Source organism: Triticum urartu, chromosome 2A, assembly GCF_056163025.1.
Source record: "Triticum urartu cultivar PI428250 chromosome 2A, HENAU_Tu73, whole genome shotgun sequence".
NCBI lineage: Eukaryota > Viridiplantae > Streptophyta > Magnoliopsida > Poales > Poaceae > Triticum > Triticum urartu.
This window is the reverse complement of record NC_141874.1, coordinates 736,681,059-736,698,790: the sequence shown is the minus strand read 5'-3', so window position 1 is coordinate 736,698,790 and position 17,732 is coordinate 736,681,059. Positions and strand designations below refer to the sequence as shown.

Sequence of the window (17,732 nt, the reverse complement as noted above, 5' to 3'; positions counted from 1 at the left end):
TAAAATTTCTTGCATGGCTTGCCATCCAAGACAGGTTATGGACATCCGTTCGCTTGGCCAAGCGAGGGTGGCCAAACAGTGGCCCGTGCACCTTCTGTAGGCGTGAGCAGGAGACCATTGAGCACATTTTCTTTCAATGTAGATACACCTTGAGAGTTTGGGAGATGGTCAGAGCTTAGCTTCAACTCATTGATTTGGATACTTCAGGTTGGGCGGCTTACAGGAGCATCCATGAGTGGTGGTGTGAATCGGCTTCCGCCCACAGTGCTCACAAAAAAGTGATGCCGTCTATCTTCATGCTCGTTTCGAAAGCAATTTGGGATGAGAGGAACGCACGGGTTCTTCGAGGCCGCTCCGCTCCAACGTTTACCACCCTCCAAGCAATCAAGCACGAGGCGATGCTATGGGTCCTGGCAGGGGCAAAACATTTGGGTCCTCTGATGCCGGGAGAGTAACGGCTTGTATTTTCTTTTCGGCCTTTGGCCGGTGCCTGAAAACCTTGTTAAACCTCCTTCTTATTTAATGAATGGGGCAAATCTTTTGCCTCCATTTCAAAAAAAAAAAGTACCCAAACACGCGAAGCAATTCCGCCCACAATGTTATTTTATGGCAACTTTAGTTACAACAGAATGACAACTTTAGTTGTGAAGCATGGCAATTTTCTATCTGGATGGCAAATTTCAGTTATTTTGATATATTTTTTTGGATGGCAATTTTAGTGTAAAAACATGTGGGCGGTGTTACTACAAGCCACACGTGCAGCAGTTATCGGCATCCCAAAAGTAAACAAATATGTCCAGTCACACATATACTGGAGTTTTGAGGGTCTTCCGTGAAGATGCCCTTACTTAGCTACCCCTTGCTACAGTACCCTACCTTTATCAAATTTGGATGTTTATTAATGCACAAGGCTCTTACTCTGTTAGCTACCCTGTGCTACAGTACGCTATCTTTGCCAAATTTGGATGTTTATTAATGCACCAGACTCTTACTCTGTTAGCTCTTTATATCATACCAAGAAATCTCCGGTAGTGTATCCATGATGCTAGACAGCTAGACTGCTCTAAACTATAGTGTGAATGATAATAATAATAATCAAATATATGTGCACTAAGCCTCTTACATCTGTATGAAAAATATAAATGAGTGTCCATTCATAAATATCACAGTTACCAATACATAGCAAATCTAACTGTTTTTGATCAATTTCCCCCATACAGTAGCTCATCGGTAAGGGCTACCTGTAGGTTTGACCGACCTTTGCATCGGCAATCTGAAGTTCTATTGAAGATAGGCACATACAGTATGTCATATAATCAGAACTTAACATTGTAATTATGTTTGAATTTGATGTAGCATCAAAGTGAATCAAGTATTATGACATGAACTCACGAATCAAATCAAAACACACAACCAGATAGTGGACAATCGATAGTATCTGGCGCTTAAGAAAGAAAACAAACACGAAATAGAACTTTGGAAGGGGGAAAAAATCAAATTACAACTACGAAGTTTGGAATCTAGTCTCTTACGTGTTGGATGACTCTGTTCGATTCCGAGCTAGGTGTCTGAAGCAGTTTTCATCCTTCAAATATCTCTCCTAACATCTCCTCCAGCACTTCAGGGTTGCTTGCTTCGTCACCAATGTATTTCTCTAGCTCCGGATGCTCCTTCAAGTAGTTACGGTAAGCTGTAATAACTCTCTCCGCAATAGATTTCCTCAGCGCATCTCTGAGCTGAGGGTCTGGAACCTTCCACAACTTCTGAGCCTGGTATGTCTTATGAAGCGCTGACTTGAATTCAGCCAGTGAGTTGCGTGAAGAGGTATTCACCCAACGATGAAGCAATCCAGAAATCTTAGATTGCGATATGCTGGACAGAACATGTCCCCAAGAAACATCCAAATAGCTATCTATGTACTTGTCACGTTCAGGGTGGCATAGAAGAGCTCCCATTTGAAGTCCCCGGCAGTTTATTCCTGACCGCAGCTCAAGATTTAACAATCCCGGGGGCTGAGACATCTGCGCTATAAAATAGGAATTATTGAGCAGGAACAGGTACATGAGGCTTGGATCCAAGCACAGCTGCGATTTTCTCTGAAGCAGATCCTTCAGATAATGGATCGTGTCATCTATCAGGAGGCTTAAAGCGAAGCATCTCCCTGCAGATTTCGACATCGACGCCGATGCTTGCCTCATGGACATGACGCAATCCATCATCAACCGGGTGTTCCTGTGCAGTCCGCCTCCTCCCCGCAGAATCTCGACGGCCCACGAATCATCGTCCTCCATGGGTGCCTTCACCTCCTCTATCATGCTAGATATAGTCACCCATAGGCCATAGCGTATCTCCTTGTTTGTCCAACGAGTCACTTATCTCTTCCAAAATACTATTGGCTTCTGAACAGAACACAGGATACATAGGCACGTCCCAGTATGTAGCTTTGATGCAAATCAACATGTGTAGCATGGCGTCTAATTTCTCCAAATTGCAAAAAATATGCACCATGGTGTCCACAAAGACGAGCATTGCTGAGATGCTCGCCTTAGCAAACCGCGCCATCGCTGGCGTCTTGTTGACGACGTCCCCCAGCTCTCTCATACCGTAGCCAATTACAGTGAGAGCTCGAATCCACCTCTCAACCAAGTCATGCTGCAATGACGACGACTTATCCTGAAGCTGCTGACATAAGCCATGCTCCTTGCGGAACTGAAGAACCCAGTCCACGTCATGCTCAAAGAGCCAATTCTCCAGAGCACGGTCAGCAGAAGATGGCATGTCGAATTCTTGGACCATCCGCTGCGTGTAACCGTCGCTTACCATTTGGCGAGCGAGCATGGAGAGCTCGCAGGTCGCCAAGTCCACTACGCAAGCGGACGCCGATCCGGAGGAGCAGCCGGAGATGCTGGACAGGTATGAACTCGAGGCACCGGAGTTGCTGGAGAAAGTGGATGCGTTATGACCGGACTGGATCCGCGCTCCGGATACAGCGACGGTCCGGATCCGGTCGCGGTAGGAAGCGGGCGGCAGAACGGGGGCCGTGAAGCCGTCGGTAGCCTCCTCCAGCAGCCGGATGGCTGCTACTCTGTGGATGGATGGCCTGATCTAGGTGAGTGAGATTGGCAGGGAAGAGGGTGAGAGGGGCAGGACCAGGGTCAACCGTGAGGACTCTCCCCCTTGACGGCTGCCTCGGATCGCCACGCTGAGACATACCTGCCCACTTGGAATCTTCCTCCACCCCACCAACTCGAGCTCTTCGCCGACAACGGTCGGATGACCAAACCAGTGGCTAGAGCCATGGCTCGCCGGCGGCCGGATTTGAGAGAGGATGGTAGCTCCATGTGGATTTGGAGAAAACCGTGGAGTTCTTTGCTGCCATTGCCTGTTTTTGCAATTTTTAGTGATTTTTTAATGAAGCCTGGTATAGAAGATGAAATATAATATGAAGGCATATATTATATAATGAATCTAATGAAGTAATTTTTGTTTTGTAAATTTTGATATATTTCCATATAAAGTTTGTCAACTTAATGAAGTTTAACTTAGGGTAATCTTAATTTTCAATTACTTTCAGACCGAGAGAGTACATGAATAAGTTTTTTTTAGACATGTGAATATTTTCTTAAAAGGACATGAAAATCTTTTCAAACGCACTTAACCATTTTTCCGGACAACCTTAATTTTATTTTTGAAAGTACGTGAATATTTTTATTTTGTTGTTGTTTACTTTTTCTGTTTCTATTTTATGTAAGTACACTCAATTTATTTTCAATATATTTTACCTTTTCAATTTCTTTATTATAAAATTTCACTTTTCCTGTTCATCACTTATTTAAGATAGACTGCTTTCTTGCTTCTCTTTATTTTAAACTAGCAAACATGACTGTGTGCTGCAACGGAAAAAAAGTCCATGTCATAACACAAGCAACACTAGTGTCGCTGGTTATCCTCTTTCCCGTTGATGACGACGGTAACCCGTGGTGTCCACGGAAATAATTAATCTTGTGTTCGTGCATGGCTCGTAGCTCATGTTTACCTCACTGTTGTCGGGCACAGTAGAGTGACGGTCCCAAAGTAGGCCTTCTGCTCCTGCCAAGTGCCGCCCTAGACGATAAGTTTTGTGAGACTGTTCTTCTATATTCGTTGGTGTCCCAAAGAAGAAGGCTTGGTTGATGTTGTCAGGTTTGTTTTCGCAGGAGCTCCTCAGGTCATTGACGATGATAGTGTGCACATGTGGATTGGGGAGATTGAGCGTGTGGAGTAGATAGTATGCAACTATGTTCTCTAGGGCGTCAACAATGGTAGTGTGCGTGTGTTGGTTGGAAGATAGAGGTCGTATTGGCTTAATTACCTATCGGGGAGATTGTATTGGCTTACTTACCTATCAGAGAGGACACTCCTGTCGGTCTATGAGAGCCCTTTGGTGGCGAACAAAGCCGTGAACTGCTCGAGGTGGATTCACTGGAGGTTGGCGATGCGAGCTTGTCGGTGACGCTGCTTACCGTCGAGCTTAGCCTGTACAGACGCCTTAGCTCCATCGGCGATTCCGTTGGCCTACGCGCGGTCGTGTCTGCTTTAGTTGCATGTGTGTACATAAGAGGATAATGTACTAAAAATATATCTAATGTGTATTCTAAAATTCTCATCATGTACTAAAAATTATTCATACCATAGTAAAGTATATCATCGTGTATTTTTCAAATGGCCATCGTGTTTATTCTAATGTTCGTCGTCTATTTAAATATTTTCACTATGCATTATTTAAAAAAAATCATCACATATATAAAAAATGTTCTTCCCGTATTAAAGAAAGTACGCTGTGTATTAAAAAGTGGTCTGGTAACGCAAAAAATGATTATTGCACAATGAAAGTTGTATTTCACATATCTAAAAAAAATACTGTGTTTTAAAAAAATCATCAAATATTTGAAAAGGTGTTTGATTGCATTTCAAAATTTCCATCATGTAGTTTGAAAATGCTCATTATGCATTTTGAAAATGCCCGCCGTGTTTTGAAAAATGTTCACATGTATTTTAAGAAGTGTTCATTGTGTTTAAATAATTCCTTAGTGTATTAAAAATATTCATCACATACTAAAGAAATGGTCATGATATGTATTTAAAATTTCATGATATATATCTGTGTGTGTGTGTCTGTGTCGGTGTCAAAACCGGCGGATTTCGGATAGGGGGTCCCGAACTGTGCGTCTAGGCGGATGGTAACAGGAGGCAGGGGACACAATGTTTTACCCAGGTTCGGGCCCTCTTGATGGAGGTAAAACCCTACGTCCTGCTTGATTAATATTGATGATATGGGTAGTACAAGAGTAGATCTACCACGAGATCAAGGAGGCTAAACCCTAGAAACTAGCCTATGGTATGATTGTTGTTCGTACGGACTAAAACCCACCAGTTTATATAGACACCGGAGAGGGCTAGGGTTACACAGAGTCGGTTACAATGGTAGGAAATCTACATATCCGTATCGCCAAGCTTGCCTTCCACGCCAAGGAAAGTCCCTTCCGGACACGGGACGAAATCTTCAATCTTGTATCTTCATAGTCCAGGAGTCCGGGCGAAGGTATAGTCCGGCTATCCGGACACCCCCTAATCCAGGACTCCCTCAGTAGCCCCCCCCCCACCAGGCTTCAATGACGACGAGTCCGGCACGCAGATTGTCTTCGGCATTGCAAGGCGGGTTCTCCAAATTTCGTGTACCTGTTGAATAATGTCTGGTTTCTTTTAGCGCTCCTTGGCTTCTACGCCCAATAATGGCCGTCTTCCACATGTCAAACGAATATGAAAAGTCAGGGTGTTTTTTATATTTACACCCCTAGTCGCGTGAACGAGCCGCCTATTTAAGAGGACGAGGATTTAGATCCAAACCACACCTTCTCCCCTCCACGAGTATTCACCAGAGCGTATCCGATAGAGTTCCATTCTATCATGGCCGGCCGCCGCAGCTCCTCCTCTCGCCCCTCCAGCCCTCAGCCTGGAGATTGGAAGAGGTGCTCCATCCCGCACAGCGAGCTAGCGACGCTCCAGACCAAGGGATTTCTCCCCCCGGCCTATATGGTCCCGGTTCGAACCGGACTTTCCACCTATAATGGCAGAGAGCGCCCCAATCCCTCCAAAGGAGAGCGGGTATGCCTTGTCCCTTACATAATAAGAGGGCTCGGATTTCCAATTCATCCGTTTCTCCGGGGGCTCCTGGAGTTCTATGGCCTCCAGCTGCACGACCTCACGCCTGCCTCCATATTGCATATCGCGGGCTTCGTAGCCCTTTGCGAGCTGTTTTTGGGCTGCGAGGCTCATTTCGCGCTGTGGAAAAGGTTATTCAGCCTTGTGCTCCGTTCTAAGAAGGGGTCAATATATCAAGTGGGCGGAGCCGAAGTGTGGCGCATCGCCGGGACCGGATATCTATCCGGAACCCCAAAGAAGGCATCCGAAGACTAGCCTTCGGAATGGTTTTATATAGAGGACGTCCCGCTGCCGGATTCTGTCCGGATCGGCCTCCCTGAGTTCGACAGTGCTCCCCTGAAGAAGCGCCTCAGCTGGCGTCCACGGAGCCCTCAGAAGGAAAGCGACAAGGACGTTCTTTACCTGATGGGCCGGATAAGATTGTTAGCTCATTCCGGACTTACCATGATCGGGGTCATGGCCGCATGCATCATGCGAGGGGTGCAGCCGCTTCAGTATAGAGGCCGCCCCATGTGGGACTTCAACGGGGAGGACGACGCCACCCGCCACGGCCGTAAGGGGCCGGATTCGGCTGCCGCTCTAATAAAGATCTTGTCCACTTTGTACAAGGGAGAAGAGGAGGAATTTCTCCGCGTCAACCCACATGGTGGATTTTCTATGTACAATCCCCCAAGTTGGGTAAATGGACACTTTTACTTGCCCATCCGTTTTATATTCCCATTGTTAAATATTCAGTCTAACGACTTCAACGCAGGAACTGCGCCAGGCTGTTAAAGAAATAAACAGCCCTCCTCCACAACCCGAGGACCCGGGACGGTTCCTCGACCCGGCCTCTCAAGAGGATCCAGACTTATTTGTGGAGCTGATTGATGGGGTGTTTCATCAATTGAGCAAGGACAACGCCTTGGTGGCCATTACGGCTGATTACCCAGGGCTACTCCCAGCCTCACAGGTAACTGAGACCGAAGTCCCAGCACTTTGAAAAGGGATCTATCCTCGCGTGTTTTCGATTGCCGTATGGCAACCGTGTTTTGCAGGGGAGGTCCTTGAGATGGGAGGCTGAGCCTGCGGCGACTAGCCAATGAGGGGCGGCAAGGCCCCGCGAGCTGAAAAGAAGTGCAGTCCGGACTGAGACGCCGGCGCAAAGGTATAGCGTGCCATCTTATTCCCAGGTGTTATTCCTTCAAGGCATACTAACGCTCGTGCTCTCTTTAGGACGAAGAGACCTCGCCGGACTATATCCGGAGAGGTTGCCAATCGCGCCTCCACCAGCCAGGCTCCAAAGCCTGGTCCGAAAGCGGAGGAGAACACGAGGCGCGCACCGGACGCTCCTCCGACAGAGGATGCGGACAGGCTGTCTGCCACCAATTCCGAGGTGGAGAGTTCCATGAACCACAGGCATCGCCGGACAGTTCTTCGTGACGCTTGTTTCTCCCAAGAGGCATTGGATGCCTTCAATTCGGGAGATGCGTACCTCCGTGCCGCTCAAAATGGTCTAGCCAGAGCCACGGAGCAATATGTAAAAGACATACGGGTAAGAAATTTTTTGGTAATTATATATATACCAGTAGCCCCCGAGACTTGAAACAGTTAGAATAACTGATTTAAGGATCATTTGTTATGGAGGTTCTTACAGAAAAGAATACCCTAATGTCCCAGGAGCTATAAGAGTGCAAAGCCCAACTTGAGGCCGCACTGGCCACGGCAGGGGAGCCCAAGGAGACCCCCTCTGGTAATATACGCTTCGAAAGATAAGTATTTTGCGAGTGCGGCGTGGGTGCAAATCTGACAAATGAAATTGCAGATGGCGCCGGATTAAATCCGGAAGAGTAACAACTCCGACGCCAGCTGAAGGCTGGTGAGAGCGTGCTGACCAAGGTGACGCGGGAGAAGAACGATCTCCAAGATGCCAACACCAAGCTGGGCGTTGAACTGAAGGATGTTCGTGCCCAGCTGTTGGACTCCGTCAAGGAGAATCAGCGGCTTCGGTGCGGCATATATAGTAAGTGCTTAAACAAACTTTGAAAAAAGAGTTTGGCGAGGAAGTCGACTAACAGAGTAATGTCTGTAGATATGCTAACAGGTCGTCTTGCAGTGGAAATGCCCGGTTCTACGGGTGACCTTCCCGAGCTCTCACAACTGCACGAGCGAGTTCGGCAGGTGATGCAAAGCGTCGCCCAGGCCTTGTGGCCATCCGTCTCCATGCCTGAAGGCCTTGGAGAGCTTGTAGAGAAGCTGAAGGGAGCGCGGGGGCGCTTCCGATTATGGAAGATGTCGGCCTGCCGTCAAGGCGCCAGGGAGGCATGGGCCATGGTGAAGACGCGGTACACGAAGGCTGACCCAAACCACATGGCCGAGGTCGGACCCGTGGGGCCCGATGGGAAGGAGATCCCTGTGAGCTTAGTATACGGCCAAGTAGAATTGGCCGCAAAGTATTCCCAACAGGACTGTAAACTAGACAGCCTGTTAGATGGTATTGAAGAGGAATACAATCAGTCAGATTGACTATGTAATTATAATTGACATGTGGAATGCCTTCTAGCCGGATTGTAGATCGTTTGTCATGGCCGACCTTTTCGCTTCAACCTCGGGACCTAACGGTCCGGAGTGTGTCCGAATACCCTCGCGGTTATATAAGAACCGGGGTATGCATGGAGACCAGGCGTAGGGGTCATTAGTGCTTGAACAGACAAGTGCCCAACTAGTTATGTTATATTACATGGTTAGTAAGAAACATCTTCCAGGGAGAATAGTTCCGTTAAGGGGTTCCTTTCCCTGGGAGGCATGCCCTAAAGTGCATGTCCATTCTGCGAAAAGGGACGCAGGAAAAACATCTGGGGGCGTATAGATAAATAAGTGAAAAAAAGATCATCTTTAGTTCACCGACCGAATATTCCCTTAAGAATGCTAGCTTTCGGCTTCACCCAGTCTGAGGTACACATTCAGCTGACCCGGCAGTAACAATTGCAGATGTGCTCCCTTTACCACCTAGCCGAACAATGGGAAACGTAGGGGTAAGCACAGGAGCCAGGCAACCCAGCTTGGCCAAAACTTAAGTCATATCGATGCATATAATGGTGAATAAAAGGTAAATGCGGAAGTCTGACACATGTGTTGGGCATGAAGCCCGTATAAATAAGCTTCTGTTTAAGGAAGCCCCCACGTTTAATGAGCGCGGATAGCGCATCACTGTATGAGCCTTTAAAGGCTATAAGAGAGAGAGAGAGAGAGAGGATAAGGAGAGAAATGTAAGACAGAAAGTATATAAAAATGGACAGAGGAAGGAGACGAACACAGAGTCCGGCACTAGGCGTAGAATCTTCAGAGACGGGCTGCGTTCCATGGGTTCGGCTCGAGTCGGTTATCCGATACATCTCGCAGGCGGTACGCTCCACCAGTCAGGACTTGGTCAATTATGAAGGGACCTTCCCACTTGGGCTTGAGTTTGTCCTTTTTCTTGTCCGGCAGGCGTAGAATTAATTCCCAACGTTGCAATTTTTGGCTGGTACTTCTCTGCTTTGGTATCTTCGAGCCTGTTGTTGATAGAATGCGGAACGGGCTTTTTCCACGTCATGCTCTTCCTCGAGGTGAGTCATGAATTATGTCGCGGGGCAAAACTGCCTCTGCGCCGTACACCATGAAGAATGGTGTGTATCCGGTGGTGCGATTCGGCGTGGTCCGCAGCCCCCAGAGTATGGAGTCGAGCTCCTCTACCCAGTGCGTATTAGATTCCTTAAGGGACCGCACTAATCTGGGTTGGTGCCGCTCATGATAAGACAATTTGCACGTTCGACCTGGCCATTAGTTTGTGGGTGATAGACGGAAGCATAATCGAGCTTGATGCCCATGTTTTTGAACCAGAGTTTTACCTCGTCGGCCGTAAAGTTCGTGCCGTTATCAGTGATGATGCTGTGGGGGACGCCGTAACAGTGTACAACCCCGGATATAAAGTCTATCACCGGTCCGGATTCGGCCGTCTTAACAGGCTTGGCTTCTATCCATTTGGTGAACTTATCCACCATGACCAGTAAGTATTTTTTTCTTGTGGGTTCCGCCTTTAAGGGGTCCAACCATGTCAAGCCCCCAGACCGCAAAGGGCCAAGTGATGGTGATAGTTTGGAGGGTGGTGGGTGGCATATGGCTTTGGTTTGCAAAAAGCTGGCAACCGACGCATCGTTGGACTAAGTCCTGGGCGTCTGCCCGGGCCGTCGGCCAATAAAAGCCTGTATGGAAGGCCTTTCTTACAAGGGACCGAGCTACAGCGTGATGACCATCGAGTCCGGCATGAATTTCAGCCAGGAGGTTCCGCCCTTCCTCGTCGGAGATGCACCTTTGAAGGACTCCAGTAGCGTTTTTCTTATAAAGCTCTCCCTCATGGAATTTATAGGCTTTAGATCGCCGCACTATGCAGCGTGCCTCATTTTGGTCCTCGGGGAGTTCCTGCCTAGTAAGGTAGGCGATGAATGGTTCTGTCCACGGGGCGATGACGGCCATTATTACATGGGCTGAAGGTGTTATTTCATTGGCAGAGCCTCCAATTATGTCAGAGTGTTCGGTGTCGGGCAGTGCGGTTGGGTCCGGGCTGTTATTGCCGGGTTCCCCTTCCCATACTACGGATGGCTTGAACAACCTTTCCAAGAAGATGTTGGGGGGGGGGCTACATCGCGTTTTGCGCCGATGCGTGCCAGGACATCTGCCGCCTGATTATTTTCCCGGGCTATATGGTGAAATTCGAGCCCTTCGAACCGAGCTGACATTTTTAGGACGGTGTTGCGATAAGCTGCCATTTTTGGATCCTTGGCATCGAAGTATCCATTTATTTGGGATATTGCGAGGTTCGAGTCCCCGCGCACCTCTAGGAGTTGAATGTCCATGGATACTGCCATCCGGAGACCATGTAAAAGGGCCTCATATTCGCCTGTATTGTTGGAGTCTGTGTACATTATCTAGAGTAGATATTGAACTGTGTCTCCTGTGGGGGACGTCAAAACGACGCCAGCCCTAGACCAGCCAACATTTTGGAGCCGTCGAAGTGCATGACCCAGTTTGAATATGTGCCATACTCTTTAGGGAGTTCGGCCTCCGTCCATTCTGCGACGAAGTCGGCCAAAACTTGCGACTTGATAGCTCGCCGTGGCTTGTAAGTTATGTCGAACGGGAGGAGCTCAATGGCCCATCTTGCAATCCGGCCCGTCGCATTGCGGTTGTTTATAATATCGTTAAGTGGCACTTCCGAGGCTACTGGTATTGAACACTCTTGAAAGTAGTGTCGCAGCTTCCGGCATGCCATAAATACCGCGTACGCAATCTTTTGATAATGCGGGTACCGTGACTTGCACGGAGTAAGGACAGTGGACACATAGTAGACCGGGTTTTGAAGGGGAAATTTGTGTCCGTCCGTTTTTTGTTCGACGACGAGCACTGCGCTTACGACCTGATGGGTTGCTGCAATGTATAATAGCATTGGTTCGCCAATGTTTGGCGCGGCCAGGACTGGGTTTGTTGCCAAGATGGCTTTTATTTCATCGAGTCCGGCCGTGGCTGCATCCGTCCACTCGCAGTGTTCGGTGCGCCGAAGGAGGCGGTAAAGGGGTAGGGCCTTTTCTCCCAAGCGGGAGATAAAGCGGCTTAGAGCTGCCACGCATCCGGTTAATTTTTGTATTTTTTTGAGGTCCTTCGGGATATCCAATTGTGACAGAGCTCGGATCTTGGCTGGATTTCCTTCAGTTCCTCTACCGGATACAATGAAGCCCAAGATCTTTCCGGCTGGAACGCCGAAAACGCATTTTTCCGGGTTGAGCTTGATGTCGTATGTTCGGAGGTTACTGAATGTTAGCCTCAAGTCGTCTACTAGAGATTTGACATGTCTTGTTTTAACGACCACATCATCTACGTATGCCTCCATTGTTTTGCCGATCTGGTTTGCCAGACATGTCTGAATCATGCGCTGATATGTTGCGCCGGCGTTTTTGAGCCCGAAGGGCATTGTGTTGAAGAAGAATGGGTCGTATGGTGTGATGAATGCCGTTGTAGCTTGGTCTGACTCTGCCATCTTTATTTGATGGTAGCCGGAGTATGCGTCGAGGAAACACAACGAATCGTGTCCTGCGGTAGCATTGATAATTTGATCGATGTGGGGGAGAGGGAAGGGATCCTTTGGGTAAGCCTTGTTAAGGTCTTTAAAATCAACGCGCAGGCGTCAGGATTTGTCCTTCTTTGGTACCATCACCAGGTTTTCTAGCCAGTCCGGGTGTTTTATATCTTTGATGAATCCGGCCTCCAGTAGCTTGGCTAGTTCCTCTCCCATGGCCTCTCTTAGGTTCGGAAAAACGCCGAAGAGCCTGTTTGACTGGCTTGAATCCTTTTAGGATATTTAAGTTGTGTTCGGCCAGCCTGCGTGGGATTCCTGGCATGTCTGAAGGGTGCCAGGCGAAAATGTCCCAGTTCTCTTGTAGGAACTCTCGCAGTGCGGCGTCTACATCAGGGTTTAACTGTGCTCCGATGGAAGCTGTTTTATTGGGGTTCGTTGGATGGACCTGGAATTTGACTATTTCATCCGCCGGTTTAAAGGAGGTGGACTTGAATCTTTTGTCGAGTATCACATCGTCCCTATTCACCATGGAGCGCAGCGCAGTTAGTTCCTCAGCTGCTAGGGCTTCGGATAAAGCCTCGAGGGCCAGTGCGGTTGTCTTGTTTTCGGCGCGGAGTGCTATGTTCGGATCACTAGCGAGAGTGATTATTCCGTTAGGCTCGGGCATCTTGAGCTTCATGTACCCGTAATGGGGTATTGCTTGGAAGATTGTAAACGCTTCCCGCCCTAGCAGAGCGTGATATCCGCTACTGAACGGGGCCACATGGAACGTGACCTCTTCGGACCTGTAATTATCCGGCGTGCCGAACACCACATCTAGTTTGATTTTTCCTGTACAGTGCGCTTCCCGACTGGGGATTATTCCTCTGAAGGTTGTGCTGCTTCGCTCAATGCGGTTCCAGTCTATTTCCATTTTTGAAGGGTTTCCTCATAAATGAGGTTCAATCCGCTGCCGCCATCCATGAGTACCTTGGTAAGACGAAAGCCGTCCACTATTGGATTGAGGACCAATGCGGCTGGTGCTCGGGCTGTTCAGAATTTAGGTCCATCACTTGCGTTAAAAGTAATAGCCGTGTCACTCCATGGGTTTATTGTTTCTACTTGGTAGACTTCGGCAAGGCTGCGGACTGTTCTTTTTCGCATATTATTTGATGCGAAAGTCTCGAAGACTATTGATACTGTACTGGTGTCTCTGGGGTGGCTTTCTGTGGCTTCTGGAATTATAAGATCTTAGCCAATTTTTGCCACCTGCCGGAGTATCCAACATGCTCTAAGGCTATGAGTTGGTGTGGCACCCTCTGCACTGTGAATTTTACAGGGTCCATTAAGCCATCCTTCCAGCACGGTTCCGTGTCCTATAGAGGGCTTTTGCTTTTTGGTATTGAGCCCGGGTGTCTGGCGATGATGCACCCTTTTATTTCGGACTGGGTTTGTATTCAAGGCCGGATTGTCCCAAAATTTTATTTCGGTTTTCCATCGCACAGTACTTTCATACTATGGACGCCAAGTCAGCGAAGCGTGTAATATCACGGCGACTTATGGCGTTGAGGATTCCCTTGTCCGTGGAATTATTGCAGAAGAATGAAATTGCGTCTTCCTCGCGGCAGTCCTTTATCCTGTTCATAACCAGGAGGAATCTGGCCCAGTAATGATGTACTGTTTCTTCGGGCTCTTTCCTGAGTTGAGATAGATCACTTATGTACGGGTGGGTGGAATCAAATCTGAAACCTCACCCAATCTGAGACCCAGGGGCCAAGGAGTTTCCGAACTCGGAAGTTTGGATTCTTGGATGTTGTCCAATGAATCTAGCCCGTCGCCCGACTTTAAGTTCAGGTCTTGAGTGATGTCCTCCCCTTCGCGGGTATCCGGCTTGGAGGGATCGGGAATCCGGACATAGCTAGTCCTTAAGATTGAGTAGTTGTCGTCGTCCTTCATGAGTGTCCGCCTCATCCGCATCATCGTGTCGAATATGGAGTCAGTTAACCTGTTCTCTTCTTTCTGCAATGAGCCGCCTATCTTGTTGAAAACCCCATGGGCCTCTGAAGACAATACACCCGTGGTAAGCATCTCGTATGATGCACTGGAGATGCAGACATACATGTGTAGTATCGCATGTAGCTTCTTCGCCTTGTCAACATGAATGACGGTGTAGTCCGTCCGCTCATGACGGTTAGGGTTGCGGTGTCCCGCGATTGTGGGGCGATCCCCACTGGTCTGTCCCACGTGCCGCCGCCGTCTAGGTTTCCCTCTCTGGTCATCAACCTCTTCCCGATCTAGATCCCCTCCTGTGATCTCGCGAGGCGCTGGGGTCAGCCACCTCGATCCATCGCTTTCCCTTGTTCTTTCTCCCGCTTCAAGGCCTTCCACAGGGAGTCTTCAGGTGGATTCTTGGGCACCAAGTCGTTTTCCTTCCTTGATTGGATTCGTTCTGTCGGAGGCAGAATGGAGGGAGTAGAGGGAATGCTAAAGAAGATGAATTTGTCAGAGGCAGAGAAGAAGGGCGTGAAAATCGATTGGCGGAGAACAAAGCAGGCGGAGGGGGGAAGGCAAAAGCGATGGGGAAACTGATCTTAGACAAACCTGGGTATGCAGCGGCATGGAGGTGGCCTTGGGAAGGGCTTGGTGCCCAATGAGCAGGTTGGAGGTGAAGGAGATGGGGGACAATAGATTCTTGTTCATATTCCATCAGGAAGCGGGGAAGAGGAAAGCAGTGGAGAATGGACCATGGACATTTGGGAAAGAACTGCTGATCATGGAGGATTTTGACCCGACTAAAACTCTGGATGATTACAAGTTTAAGAAGGTGCCGATTTGGGTGCGGATCTTCAATGTACCACTTGGGCTCATGTGCAAAGACCTTGCTGAAGACATTGGTGAACTAATAGGAGATGTGGTGGAAGTGGACACGGGGGAGCATGGCATGGCGTTGGGGCAATGCCTCCGGGTTAAGGTGCGCATTGAAGTAGCAGAGCCACTTATGAGGGGCCTATTTCTAGATGATGAGGAGGATAAATATGGTGATGCCATTGAGATAGATAAAGAGAAAAGGAAAGAGGAAGAGGCAAAGAATTGGATTTACTTCCAGTATGAATTTTTACCGGACTTTTGTTATACGTGTGGAAGACTGGGTCACACTGATCGCAAGTGCAAAATTAAGTTAAAAAGAGCGGAAATGATAGAGTACGGAAGGTGGCTGTGATATTTGCTAGAGAATATATCAGGCTTTGAAGACAGGAGAAGAGGGGGGCCACCGTACGGAGGCAGCTCGGCAAGGGGGAGGATAGGTTGGAGGAACAACGGAGGAAGGTCGGGGAGTGATGCACCATCGTGGAAGAAGTCATCGGACACTTCGGAAAAGGGGTGCCAAAAAGATTCTAAGGCAGATGGGGAGGAGGTCATGAGCCCGCTAAAATTGATCTCTAATGCAAGAGGGGCGGAGAGGAGGGATGGTACTAGTACGGGTAAAAAGAAACTTGACCTTCAGGACGATGGCGAACATGACATAACAGGAGATGGGAGCACCATAGGTGGAGGAGTTCGGAAGGGAGAGGAAGACGAGGGTTTGGAGCATAAGAAAAAGATGGATCTGAAGGAAGGAAGGGAGGAGGAGCTGATAGAGAAAGAAGATGATGAAACGGGGCACGACAAGAAGGGAGAGAAGGCAGGGATGGAAGATGTGGGGAAGGCTAAAGGGAAGAATGGGAAGGGGTTTAAAAGGCAGCAGAGAAAGAATGTTGGTGACAAGACATCATTGCGGGTGATTGTGGGAGGGAAGAGGAGTGATGGACCGTCTGACGAAGACATGGAACAGGGCGAGTCACCAAAAGAGAGAAGAACACAGGAGAAGAGTGTAGACCAGAATAAGATCGCGGGGCTGTCGGAACAGCTCTGCGGGAAGCAATGAGGATAATCGCTTGAAATTGTCGGGGGTTGGGGAACAGCCCGACAATTAATGGTCTTTTGGATCTCCAGAAGAAGGAGGACCCCGTTGTTCTATTTTTGTCTGAGACGAAGATGGAGCGGAGTAGACTAGAATGACTTTGGTGGAAGATGGGGATGACCAATATGTTTGTCAAAAACTGTGAGGGCCAGAGTGGGGGACTAGAAATGTTCTGGAAGAGTGAAGTACAGCTGAGAATAATGCCGTTTGTCTCAAAATACCACATTGACACAGAGATCACGGGGGATGATGGATATGTTTGGAGGTTTACTGGCGTCTATGGCGAACTAAAAAGTGATGAAAAGGAGAAAACTTGGAAGCTACTGAGAAATCTGAAACACCAGAACAACAAGCCGTGGTTTGCTACCTCTTGAGCACCGTGTTGGTTTTTCCCGAAGAGGAAGGGATGATGCAGCAAAGTAGCATAAGTATTTCCCTCAGTTTTTGAGAACCAAGGTATCAATCCAGTAGGAGGCTACGCGTGAGTCCCTCGCACCTGCACAAAACAAATAAATCCTCGCAACCAACGCAAATAGGGGTTGTCAGTCCCTATAAGGCCACTTACGAGAGTGAGATCTGATAGATATGATAAGATATTTTTTTTGGTATTTTTATGATAAAGATGCAAAGTAAAATAAAGGCAAAATAAATAGCAAAGGAAATAACTAACTAGTAGGAGATTAATATGATAAAGATAGACCCCGGGGCCATAGGTTTCACTAGTGGCTTCTCTCGAGAGCATAAGTATTCTACGGTGGGTGAACAAATTACTGTTGAGCAATTGACAGAATTGAGCATAGTTATGAGAATATCTAGGTATGATCATGTATATAGGCATCACGTCCGAGACAAGTAGACCGACTCCTGCCTGCATCTACTACTATTACTCCACTCGTCGACCGCTATCCAGCATGCATCTAGAGTATTAAGTTAAAAACAGAGTAACGCCTTAAGCAAGATGACATGATGTAGAGGGATAGACTCATGCAATATGAAGAAAACCCCATCTTGTTATCCTCGATGGCAACAAATACAATACGTGCCTTGCTGCCCTTACTATCACTGGGAAAGGACGCCGCAAGATTGAACCCAAAGCTAAGCACTTCTCCCATTGCAAGAAAGATCAATCTAGTAGGCCAAACCAAACTGATAATTCGAAGAGACATGCAAAGATAACCAATCATACATAAAAGAATTCAGAGAAGATTCAAATATTATTCATAGATAGACTTGATCATAAACCCACAATTCATCGGTCTCAACAAACACACCGTAAAAAGAAGACTATGTCGAATAGTTCTCCACAAGAGAGGGGGAGAATATTGTATTGAGATCCAAAAAGAGAGAAGAAGCCATCTAGCTAGTAACTATGGACCCGTAGGTCCAAAGTAAACTACTCACACTTCATCAGAGGGGCTATGGTGTTGTTGTAGAAGCCCTCCGTGATCGATGCCCCCTCCGGCGGAGCTCTGAAACAGGCCCCAAGATGGGATCTCGTGG

General features: G+C 48.0%; 2 pseudogenes; one reads left to right on the top strand and one right to left on the bottom strand.

Annotated features, from left to right (window-relative positions):
* Nucleotides 1-1,580: 1,580 nt before the first annotated feature.
* Nucleotides 1,581-3,299, bottom strand: LOC125538269 (exocyst complex component EXO70A1-like; annotated as a pseudogene).
* An 11,597-nt stretch (nucleotides 3,300-14,896) lies between these two features.
* LOC147987420 (uncharacterized) lies at nucleotides 14,897-16,196 on the top strand (annotated as a pseudogene).
* The last annotated feature ends 1,536 nt before the right edge of the window (nucleotides 16,197-17,732 follow it).